This window comes from Scyliorhinus torazame, chromosome 18 (assembly GCF_047496885.1).
Source record: "Scyliorhinus torazame isolate Kashiwa2021f chromosome 18, sScyTor2.1, whole genome shotgun sequence".
Taxonomy (NCBI): Eukaryota; Metazoa; Chordata; class Chondrichthyes; order Carcharhiniformes; family Scyliorhinidae; genus Scyliorhinus; species Scyliorhinus torazame.
In genome coordinates, this window is record NC_092724.1 from 56,895,131 (window position 1) to 56,907,011 (window position 11,881).

Sequence of the window (11,881 nt, forward strand, 5' to 3'; positions counted from 1 at the left end):
GCAAACAATAATGGGGACAGAGGACATCCCTGCCTCGTCCCTCTATGGAGCCGAAAATATGCAGACCCCCGTCCATTCGTGACCACGCTCGCCATCGGGGCCCTATACAGCAGCTGTACCCATCTAATATACTCATCTCCAAAGCCAAATCTCCTCAACACCTCCCACAAATAATCCCACTCCACTCTATCAAATGCTTTCTCGGCATCCATCGCCACCACTATCTCCGCTTCCCCCTCTGGTGGGGGCATCATCATTACCCCTAGCAGCCTCCGTATATTCGTATTCAGCTGTCTCCCCTTCACAAACCCAGTTTGGTCCTCATGGACCACCCCCGGGACACAATCCTCTATCCTCATTGCCATTACCTTGGCCAGAATCTTAGCGTCTATATTCAGGAGGGAAATAGGCCTATAGGACCCGCATTGCAGCGGGTCTTTTTCTTTCTTTAGGAGAAGCGATATCGTTGCCTCTGACATAGTCGGGGGCAGCTGTCCCCTTTCCCTCGCCTCATTAAAGGTTCTCATCAGTCGCGGGGCGAGCAAGTCCACGTATTTCCTGTAAAATTCAACTGGGAATCCATCCGGTCCCGGAGCCTTCTCCGCCTGCATGCTCCTAATTCCTTTCACTACTTCCTCCATTTCGATCTGTGCTCCCAGTCCCACCCTCTCCTGCTCCTCCACCTTAGGAAATTCCAGCTGGTCCAGAAAACACATCATTCTCTCCTTCCCATCCCGGGGCTTAGCTTCATATAATCTTTCATAGAATGCCTTGAACACTCCATTCACTCTCTCCGCTCCCCGCTCCATCTCTCCCTCCTCATCCCTCACTCCCCCTATTTCCCTCGCTGCTCCCCTTTTCCTCAATTGGTGGGCCAGCAACCTGCTCGCCTTCTCCCCATATTCGTATTGTACACCCTGTGCCTTCCTCCATTGTGCCTCTGCAGTACCCGTAGTCAGCAAATCAAATTCTACGTGTAGCCTTTGCCTTTCCCTGTACAGTCCCTCCTCCGGTGCCTCCGCATATTGCCTGTCCACCCTCAGAAGTTCTTGCAGCAACCGCTCCCGTTCCCTACTCTCCTGCTTTCCTTTATGTGCCCTGATTGATAACCACTGCCTTCAGCGCCTCCCAGACCACTCCCACCTGTACCTCCCCATTATCATTGAGTTCCAAGTACTTTTCAATACACCCCCTCACCCTTAGACACACACCCTCATCCGACATTAGTCCCATGTCCATTCTCCAGGGTGGACGCCGTTCTTTTTCCTCCCCTATCTCCAAGTCCACCCAATGTGGAGCGTGATCCGAAATGGCTATGGCCGTATACTCCGTCCCCCTCACCTTTGGGATCAGCGCCCTTCCCAAAACAAAAAAGTCTATTCGCGAATAAACTTTGTGGACATAGGAGAAAAACGAAAACTTACTCCTAGGTCTACTAAATCTCCATGGGTCTACTCCTCCCATCTGCTCCATAAAGTCTTTAAGCACCTTGGCTGCTGCCGGCCTCCTTCCAGTCCTGGACCTCGATCTGTCCAGCCCTGGTTCCAGCACCGTGTTAAAATCTCCACCCATTACCAACTTCCCCACTTCTAGGTCCGGGATATGTCCTAACATGCGCCTCATAAAGTTGGCATCATCCCAGTTTGGGGCATATACGTTCAAAAAGACCACCCCCTCCCCCTGTAATTTGCCACTCACCATCACGTATCTGCCCCCACTATCCGCCACTATGGTCTTTGCCTCAAACATTACCCGCTTCCCCACTAATATAGCCACCCCCCTGTTTTTCGCATCCAGCCCCGAATGAAACACCTGCCCCACCCATCCTTTGCGTAGTCTAACCTGGTCTATCAGTTTCAAATGCGCCTCCTGTAACATAACCACATCTGCCTTAAGTTTCTTTAGGTGTGCGAGTACCCGTGCCCTCTTTATCGGCCCGTTCAGCCCTCTCACATTCCACGTGATCAGCCGGGTTGGGGGGCTCTTTACCCCCCCCCCCCCTTGTCGATTAGCCATCCCCTTTTACCCAGCTCCTCACCCGGTTCCCACGCAGCTGTGTCCCCCCCAGGCGGTGCCCCCCCGCCCACAACACCCCATACCAGCTCCCCCTTCTCCCCAGCGGCAGCAACCCAGTAAATCCCCCCGTCCCACCCCCCCGCTAGATCCCCCACTAGCGTAGTTACACCCCCCCCGTATTGCTCCCAGAAGTCAGCATACTCTGGCCGACCTCGGCTTCCCCCGTGACCTCGGCTCGCACCGTGCGACGCCCCCTCCTTCCTGCTTCCCTATTCCCGCCATAATTATCATAGCGCGGGAACAAAGCCCGCGCTTCCCTTTTGGCCCCGCCCCCAATGGCCAACGCCCCCAACTCCTCCACCTCCCTTTCTCCCTCCCCCACAACCTGTGGAAGAGAGAAAAGTTACCGGGTCGCAGGATTAACAACATAAAAATCCTCTCTCCCCCCTTTTTCCCCCCTCTTCGCCCCCCATATTCGCCCCACCACTTTGTCTCGAACGTTCTTTTTTAATAACCCACTCATTCCAATTTCTCTTCAACAATAAATGTCCACGCCTCATCCGCCGTTTCAGAGTGGTGGTGCTTCCTTTGATATGTGACCCACAGTCTTGCCGGCTGCAGCATTCCAAATTTGATCTTTTTATGAAGCACCGCCTTGGCCCGATTAAAGCTCGCCCTCCTTCTCGCCACCTCCGCACTCCAGTCTTGATATACTCAGATCACCGCGTTCTCCCATCTACTGCTCCGAGTTTTCTTTGCCCATCTTAAGACCATCTCGCTGTCACTATGGCTCGAGGAATTTCTCCAGCCCTCGTCTTCGCGCCATAACTCGATAGGCTCCTTCCACCTCCAGCGGACCCGTCGGGGCCTCCGATCCCATCAACGAGTGCAGCATCGTGCTCACATATGGCCCGAGGTCCGCCCCTTCTGCACCTTCAGGAAGACCAAGAATCCTTAAATTCTTCCTCCTCGCATTATTCTCCAGCACCTCCAGCCTTTCCACACATCGTTTATGGTGTGCCTCGTGCATCTCCGTCTTCACCACCAGGCCCTATATATCGTCCTCGTTCTCGGCAACCTTTGCCTTCACGACCCGAAGCTCCCGCTCCTGGGTCTTTTGCTCATCTTTTAGCCCTTCAATCGCCTGTAATATCGGGGCCAACAGCTCCTTCTTCATCTCCTTTTTAAGCTCTTCCACGCAGCGTTTCAAAAACTCGTGTTGTTCAGGGCCCCATATTAGACTGCCTCCTTCCGACGCCATCTTGGTTTTTGCTTGCCTTCCTTGCCGCTGCTCTGAAGGATCCACCGCAATCCGGCCACTTTCCTCTCCTTTTTCCATCCGTATCCAGGGGGGATTTCCTTCTGGTTTACCGCACAGTGCTTTTAGCCGTTAAAATTGCCGTTGGGGCTCTTATTGAGAGCCCAAAAGTCCATTCCACCGGGAGCTGCCGAAACGTGCGACAGCTGGTCATCGCCGCACCCGGAAGTCCTAGGCTAAAATATTAACACACCACATCTTTACAAGGTGGGGCCTCCCACGCAGTATAGAGTCAGGCCAAGGCTTCGGACGTGTAATAAAAAACGTCCTCACGATTTTCGGCATTAGCCAAATGTTCCATATCGCATACCACCCCCAGTCAAGTGGTATTGTAGAACCAATGAATAGGACATTGAAAGCCACCCTCAGGAAAATACAGCAAAATAATAGTACCTGGGATTCAGTACTCCCATTTGCTTTGATGTTTTTGAGAAACACGGTATCTACATCCACAGGATACACCCCCCACACCCTCATGACCCGACGCCCCATGAAAGGCACTGAATATTTACTAGGACTGGATTTGGCCAACCCCGCAGTTACAGCCCTCACATGAAAACGCTGTTAAACAACTACTACAGAACATAAAGGCAGCTCAACTCGCCGCAGCAGTGAGACTTGGAACCAGGAAGAAACAGAGCAATGCTTGTTTCGACAAAACAGTACACACCAATGAGTTGACAGTAGGGCAACAAGTTATACTTTCCCTTTACAACCCCAGTTCATTCCTTTCCCCAAAACATTCCGGACTGTACTCCATTTCGGACAAAGTCAGCCTCTCAGTATACAAAATAACCTGTCCCAATGGTAAGTCTGCGTGGTTTCATATAAACCAGCTCAAGGCTTACGGATCACAGAATAACCACACACAAGACGGGAACTGCGCCATCAGGAGCGGGGCCGAGTGGGAAACGCGGGCTTTGCTCCTGCACTATGGTAATTGTGGCGGGAACGGGGACGCAGGAAGGAGGGGGCCTCGCACAATGAGGGGCCGAGGACAAACAGGGGAAGCTGAGGTCAGCCAGAGTTTGCTGACTTCTGGGAGCAACATCGGGGGTGCAACTATGCTAGAAAAGGATCGAGCGGAGGGGGGTGGAAGTTAACTGGGTTGCTGCTGCTAAGGGGAAGGGGGAGCTGTTATGGGGCGGGGTGGTCGGGACGGGAGAGCACCGTCGGTGGGATATACGGGTACGTGGGAACCGGGTGAGGAGCTGGGTTAGAAAAGGGGATGGCTAGTCGACATGGGGTGGGGGGGTAAAGAGCTCCCCAACCCGGTTGATCACGTGGAACGTGAGAGGGCTGAATAGGCCGATTAAAAGGGCACGGGTACTCGCACACCTAAAGAACTTAAAGGCAGATGTGGTCATGTTGCAGGAGACGCACCTGAAACTGGCAGATCAGGTTCGACTACATAAAGGATGGGTGGGGCAGGTGTTCCATTCGGGCTTAGATGCGAAGAATAGGGGGGTGGCTATTTTAGTGGGGAAACGGGTACTGTTTGAGGCAAAGACCATAGTGGCGGACAGTGGGGGTAGATACGTGATGGTGAGTGGCAGATTGCAAGGGGAGGCGGTGGTTCTGGTGAACGTATACGCCCCGAACTGGGATGATGTAAACTTCATGAAGCGTATGCTGGGGCGTATCCCGGACCTGGAGGCGGGAAAGCTGGTAATGGGGGGAGACTTCAATACGGTGCTTGATCCAGGGCTGGACCGGTCTAGGTCTAAGACTGGGAGGAGGCCGGCAGCGGCCAAGGTGCTTAAGGACTTCATGGAGCAGATGGGAGGAGTAGACCCCTGGAGATTTACTAGGCCTAGGAGTAAGGAGTTTTCATTTTTCTCCCATGTTCACAAGGTGTATTCACAGATAGACTTTTTTGTCCTGGGAAGGGCACTGATTCCGAAGGGGACAGGGACGGAGTACATGGCCATAGCCATTTCGGACCACGCTCCACATTGCGTAGATCTGGAGGTAGGAGAGGAAAAGGAGCAGCACCCACTCTGGAGATTGGATATGGGGTTGTTGGCGGATGAGGGGGTATGTCTAAGGGTGAGGGGGTGTATCAAAAGGTACCTGGAGCTTAATGATAACTGAGAGGTCCAGGTGGGAGTGGTCTGGGAGGCGCTGAAGGCGGTGGTCAGAGGGGAACTGATATCCGTAAGGGCCCATAAAGGGAAGCAAGCAAGCAAAGAAAGGGAGCGACTGTTGAGAGAACTTCTGAGGGTAGACAGGCAATATGCAGAGGCTCCGGAGGAGGGACTGTACAGGGAAAGACAAAGGCTACATATGGAATTTGACCTGCTGGCCTCGGGCAAGGCAGAAGCACAGTGGAGGAGGGCACAGGGAATACAGTATGAGTATGGAGAGAAGGCGAGCCGGTTACTGGCCCAACAACTGAGGAAGAGGGGAGCGGCGAGGGAGATAGGTGGGGTGAGGGATGAGGAAGGTGAGATGGAACGGGGAGCGGAGAGGGTGAACGGGGTGTTTAAGGCATTCTACGAGAGGCTGTATAAGGCTCAGCCCCCGGAAGGGAAGGAGGGAATGATGCATTTCCTAGATCGGCAGGAATTCCCGAAGGTGGAGGAGCAGGAGAGGGCGGGGCTGGGAGCACGGATTGAGGTGGAGGAGGTGGTAAAGGGGATTGGGAGCATGCAGGCGGGGAAGGCCCCGGGACCGGATGGGTTCCCGGTGGAATTTTATAGGAAATACATGGACCTACTGGCCCCGCTTTTGACGAGAACCTTTAATGAGGCCGGGGAAAGGGGGAAGTTGCCCCCGACTATGTCGGAGGCGACGATATTGTTACTCTTAAAGAAGGAAAAAGACCCGCTGCAGTGCGGGTCTTACAGGCCTATTTCCCTCCTGAACGTGGATGCTAAGCTCCTGGCCAAGGTGATGGCGACAAGGATAGAGGATTGTGTCCCGGGGGTGGTCCACGAGGATCAAACTGGGTTCGTTAAGGGGAGACAGCTGAACACGAATATACGGAGGCTGCTAGGGGTGATGATAATGCCCCCGCCGGAGGGGGAGGCGGAGATAGTGGTGGCGATGGACGCTGAGAAAGCATTTGACAGAGTGGAGTGGGACTACCTATGGGAAGTGTTGAAGAGATTTGGTTTTGGAGAGGGGTTTATTGGATGGGTACAGCTGCTATATAGGGCCCCAGTGGCAAGTGTGATCACGAACAGGCAGAGGTCCGACTACTTCCGTCTTGATAGAGGGACAAGACAGGGGTGTCCCCTGTCTCCGTTACTGTTTGCATTGGCAATTGAGCCGCTGGCCATAGCACTGAGGGGCTCTAGGAAGTGGAGGGGAGTACTCAGGGGAGGAGAAGAACACCGGGTATCATTGTATGCAGATGATCTATTGCTGTATGTTGCGGACCCAGTGGAGGGGATGCCTGAGATAATATGGACATTCAGGGAGTTTGGGGAATTTTCGGGGTACAAATTGAATATGGGGAAGAGTGAGTTGTTTGTGGTGCATCCGGGGGAGCAGAGCAGGGGAATAGATGATTTACCGCTGAGGAGGGTAACAAGAGATTTCCGGTGCTTAGGGATCCAGATAGCCAGGAACTGGGGAACCCTACATAGGCTTAATTTAACACGATTGGTGGAACAGATGGAGAAGGATTTTAAGAGATGGGACATGGTGTCCCTGTCACTGGTGGGCAGGGTGCAGGCGGTCAAAATGGTAGTCCTCCCGAGATTTCTTTTTGTGTTCCAGTGCCTCCCGGTGATGGTTACGAGGGCTTTTTTCAAAAAAAATTGAGAAGAGTGTTATGAGTTTTGTGTGGGCTGAGAAGACCCCGAGAGTGAGGAGGGTTTTTTTGCAGCGTAGCAGGGATAGGGGGGGACTGGCACTGCCGAGCTTAAGTGATTATTATTGGGCCGCCAATATCTCAATGGTGTGTAAGCGGATGGGAGAAGGGGAGGGAGCGGCATGGAAGAGATTGGAGATGGCGTCCTGTAAAGGAACCAGCCTACAAGCATTGGCGACGGTGCCGTTGCCGTTCTCCCCGAAGAAATACACCACAAGTCTAGTGGTGGTGGCAACGCTGACAATTTGGGGGCAGTGGAGACGGCATAAGGGAATGACGGGTGCCTCGGTGCGGTCCCCGATAAGGAATAATCATAGGTTTGTCCCGGGGAGAATAGATGGGGGATTTAGAACATGGCAGAGAGCAGGGATTGTGCAACTGAGGGATCTGTTCCTAGACGGGACGTTTGCGAGTCTGGGAGCGCTGACGGAAAAATACGGATTGCCCCAGGGGAATGCATTTCGGTATATGCAATTGAGGGCTTTTGTGAGGCAACATGTGAGGGAATTTCCGCAGCTCCCGACGCAGGAGATTCAGGATAGAATGATTTTGGGGACATGGGTAGGGGATGGTAGGGTGTCAGATATATACAGGGAAATGAGAGACGAGGGGGAGATCATGGTGGATGAGCTGAAGGGAAAATGGGAAGAAGAGCTGGGGGAAGAGATCGAAGAGGGGCTGTGGGCAGATGCCCTACGCAGGGTAAACTCTACGTCCTCGTGTGCCAGGCTTAGCCTGATATAATTCAAGGTCTTGCACAGGGCGCACATGACCGGAGCAAGGCTCAGTAAATTTTTCGGGGTAGAGGATAGGTGCGGGAGGTGCGCGAGAAGCCCAGCGAACCACACCCACATGTTTTGGTCATGCTCGGCACTGCATGGGTTCTGGGTGGGGGTGGCAAATGTGCTTTCGAAGGTGGTGGGGGTCCGGGTCGAGCCAAGCTGGGGGTTGGCTATATTCGGGGTTGCAGAAGAGCCGGGAGTGCAGGAGGTAAGAGAGGCCGATGTTTTGGCCTTTGCGTCCCTCGTAGCCCGGCGAAGGATATTGTTAATGTGGAAGGAAGCTAAACCCCCGGGCGTGGAGGCCTGGATAAACGACATGGCAGGGTTTATAAAACTGGAACGGATAAAGTTCGCACTAAGAGGTTCGGCTCAAGGGTTCACCAGGCGGTGGCAACCGTTCATTGACTATCTCGCAGAACGATAAAGGAACTGGGAAAGTAGCAGCAGCAACCCAGGGGGGGAGGGGGGGGGGGAGGGCTCGGGTGGGTCCTCAGGGGTGTTTTTGTATGGATATTTTTACTTGGATATATATATTGGCTTGTTTGACTTTATTATTTGGGAGAGTTAATATTTTGTTATAGCAGTTGCCATTTATTTTATATATTATTTATTTATTTGTTAAAAACGGTCACTATTATTTATATTGTTTTATTGTTGTAAAAGGGAAAACATTTTGTACTGTTGTTTGGCCGGAAAAAACATTTGAATAAAATATATTTCAAAAAAATAAATAACCACACACACCACATCCTGCTCGCAACAGCAGATGATCACGCCCTGCCCACAGATGACGTATTCCTACCCTCCCCCAGCCCCTCCAGCCCGCCCTCAGACACAACTTCAACTCCGCCGCCAGAGGCACGACTCCGCCTCTCCCTATTCGCCCCAAGCAGCTTTAGTACGGTTACTACAGACAAGAGTTTGGCAGCCGGGAGAAGATGATGATATAGAGTCTGACTCCCACCAAACAAATCCCTTTGCGACCCTGTTCGCTATTGAGCAGTGAGGTGTCCAGATGATGCAGAAAAAGGAACCGATGGAGAGATACGGTGTCCTTTCTGATGGAACCTGCACCATGTTTGTTGAATGTTTGTATGTTAGTGTTATCATTAAGTGTTGTGTGTAAACTCGGAAAGTTTTTCACGGCCCCACGTCCCACTCCTTTAATGCCCCCGGCTGTTAATGGAACAAGTTTGTCCCAGACAATAGTTCAGAGGAACTAGTTTGTCTACAGAACACGACTCATAGTTGCTCTCCTAATTCGAGAGGCAGCCCCCCACGATGACCACATTCTTGCCGGTTGCTCAGGCAGTGGAGAAACGGCATTGGTCCCCGCCCTGCCTGAGGACCCCCCTCTGGTCAGCTACACTCGGGTAGAGCACATACGGCATTGATCACCGTCCTACCCGGGGATTCCACCCATTTCTTACCCGCCGCGGCCCATAAGCACCCCATTTTTGGCTCATTACGTTCGAAATTCTTTTGTTTGGTTTTGGCAACCCTTAGGTTGCTTCCCCATGCTATTTACATCCTCAAACATTGGAATAGTAAATCACACAGGCTGCGAGATGGCTTGCAGTATGGCAATATGTTTCTTAGATGTCTAGTCCAAATATTCGGGTTAAAAAACTTTTTTTTTAAATGAGGGAGTCACAGATGGTGACCAATTATAAAGGGAAATTGGCAAGAAAGGACAGACAGATAGACACACGAGATCTTAAGCAAGATAATAACAGAAATTATGCTTGTGTTCACAGAACTCGGAAACCCAGGAACCCCAGAGGAAAACAAAGAAGAAGTCCGACAAAGATGAAGACAGCCTTCGTGTTCACATGGATCTTAGCGGGATCCCTTCAGTTGCGCGCGGACACTACCCCCCTGACCCCTACCACACAAACCGTAAATGACTCTCACCCCTGTAATACACGGAACCCCAAGATAACTAGCCCAGCGACAGCTAGCAATACCCCGACCTGGTGTGATAAGTTTATCACCTGCTACTCACTCTCATATGTAGTCGAAGCACTCTTAGTGCTGGCGATACTTTGCAGTGTCGTGCAAACGTTAGAGTCAAGAAATGGCAAAAGAGAGCATCATAGATCATCATAGAATTTACAGTGCAGAAGGAGGCCATTCGGCCCATCGAGTCTGCACCGGCTCTTGGAAAGAGCACCCTACCCAAGGTTAACACCTCCACCCTATCCCCATAACCCAGTAACCCCACCCAACACTAAGGGCAATTTTGGACACTAAGGGCAATTTATCATGGCCAATCCACCTAACCTGCACAACTTTGGACTGTGGGAGGAAACCAGAGCATCTGGAGGAAACCCACGCACACACGGGGAGGATGTGCAGACTCCCCACAGACAGTGACCCAAGCCGGAATCGAACCTGGGACCCTGGAGCTGTGAAGCAATTGTGCTATCCACAATGCTACCGTGCTGCCCCAAGAGCATATCGCTCTCGCACCCCGGTATACAGATTTAGGTCCCCCATTTTCGGATTTCACCAGACCCCCGAACCCATTGGGACTGATTAAAGAGCATCCATTTTGTTTAATGCATTCTGTGGAATAAAGAGATGTAAACCTCTGTGTCTGACTGCCAGGCCAGAGAAATTTGTGTGCTGCTATTTTGTACAGTTTAAGATGTATAGATTATTTTTGTATTGTTTGTATTTTTGGATTGTTTGACTGAGGATAGCTTATTGAGAATAGTTAGAGGTTCCAGTTTTTATATTTTTCTGTAATGCATGTATTAATGTCATAGCGCCCCATAGAATTTTATGATAATGAATGTATTTAAAATGGTTTAGGTAAAATTGTGTTGCATAGGATAGGACAGTGTAGAGCCTAAGTATGGGTGCCCCGGCTGGTCAGAGGATGAAGACGACATAGTAATGTGATCCTTCACACTTCGCGCTGAGAATCACAAGGAGGGAGTGTAGCCATCTGCGATGGGCATGCCCCGATTACAAAATGGACACCCGCAAAGAATGCAGGGAAAATTGGACAATGCTAAGAAACAAGCAGGTGCAAGCTTTGTCTGTTAATTAGAGCCTTAAACTCTCAGGCAGGACAGAAACTACCAAACAATCTACATACTAATGAGCCATCTCCAGGGACACAAGGGAAACATTTAGAAACACAATGTTAAGGCAGACTCCCCGGCGCCAGAAGAAGCTAGGACAAAGCAGACTGACAGTCACCAGGACACGCCCAGCGATCAGGGAACCACCCCTCTATTGGAGGAAAATTGATACAGATGATTGGGAAAGACCCAATTAGTTGAGGCCAAGTTCAAGGCCCGCCCAAAAGCACGCGAAGCCCCTTTTTAGTACAAAAGGTATCCCCCAAGGGAGAACGCTCTCCTTTGGCTTTGGCTCTCATCGAAGAGAGAGACCTGCCTAGCAGCTGCACCAGACCAAGTAAGTCCCAAGTCAACGCACGCTACAAGATAGACGCTCCTAGTTGCTACCCTGTGAACAGCTCAACCCAGCAGCCTCAGAACCAAGCAACGGCCATTGTTCATCTGACTGAGTGGGCACCCGAAGCTAAGTGTAGGCTTTAGTAATAGTGGTAGTTTAGTTTGTAGAGTTTATGCATGAGTAGATTTAACTGTGTAAATAAATGAGCATTGCTTTTGAACTTACTAACTGGTGTATCGAGTCATTGATCAGTATTCGGTTCTGAACCTTGTGGCGGTGTCGAAAGAAACCTGGCGACTCTTGAGCAAATGTGATTAAACAGAGCCAAATTAAGAGACAACCAAATGTTAGCAACAGTTCGCATGCATCTGCTGCCCTTGTCCTCCGAGGTCAGTGTTTTCCAAACTTTTTTGCCCGAGTCCCATTTTACAACCGGGCATCCTTTAGGACCCACGCCACCCGAACTTCGTGACCCACCATTTCCGCTTATCAAAAAATAAATTTAGAGTACCCAAT

The 11,881-nt window shown here is 51.3% G+C and overlaps 1 long non-coding RNA gene across 1 annotated transcript in view; it reads left to right on the top strand.

Annotated features, from left to right (window-relative positions):
- LOC140395218 (uncharacterized) overlaps nt 1–11,589 on the top strand; it is a 44,408-nt gene extending 32,819 nt beyond the window's left edge. The window contains exon 2 of the long non-coding RNA XR_011936130.1: nt 9,694–11,589. This is a non-coding gene — a long non-coding RNA (uncharacterized lncRNA). The remainder of the gene's footprint in view (nt 1–9,693) is intronic.
- Nucleotides 11,590–11,881: the final 292 nt, after the last annotated feature.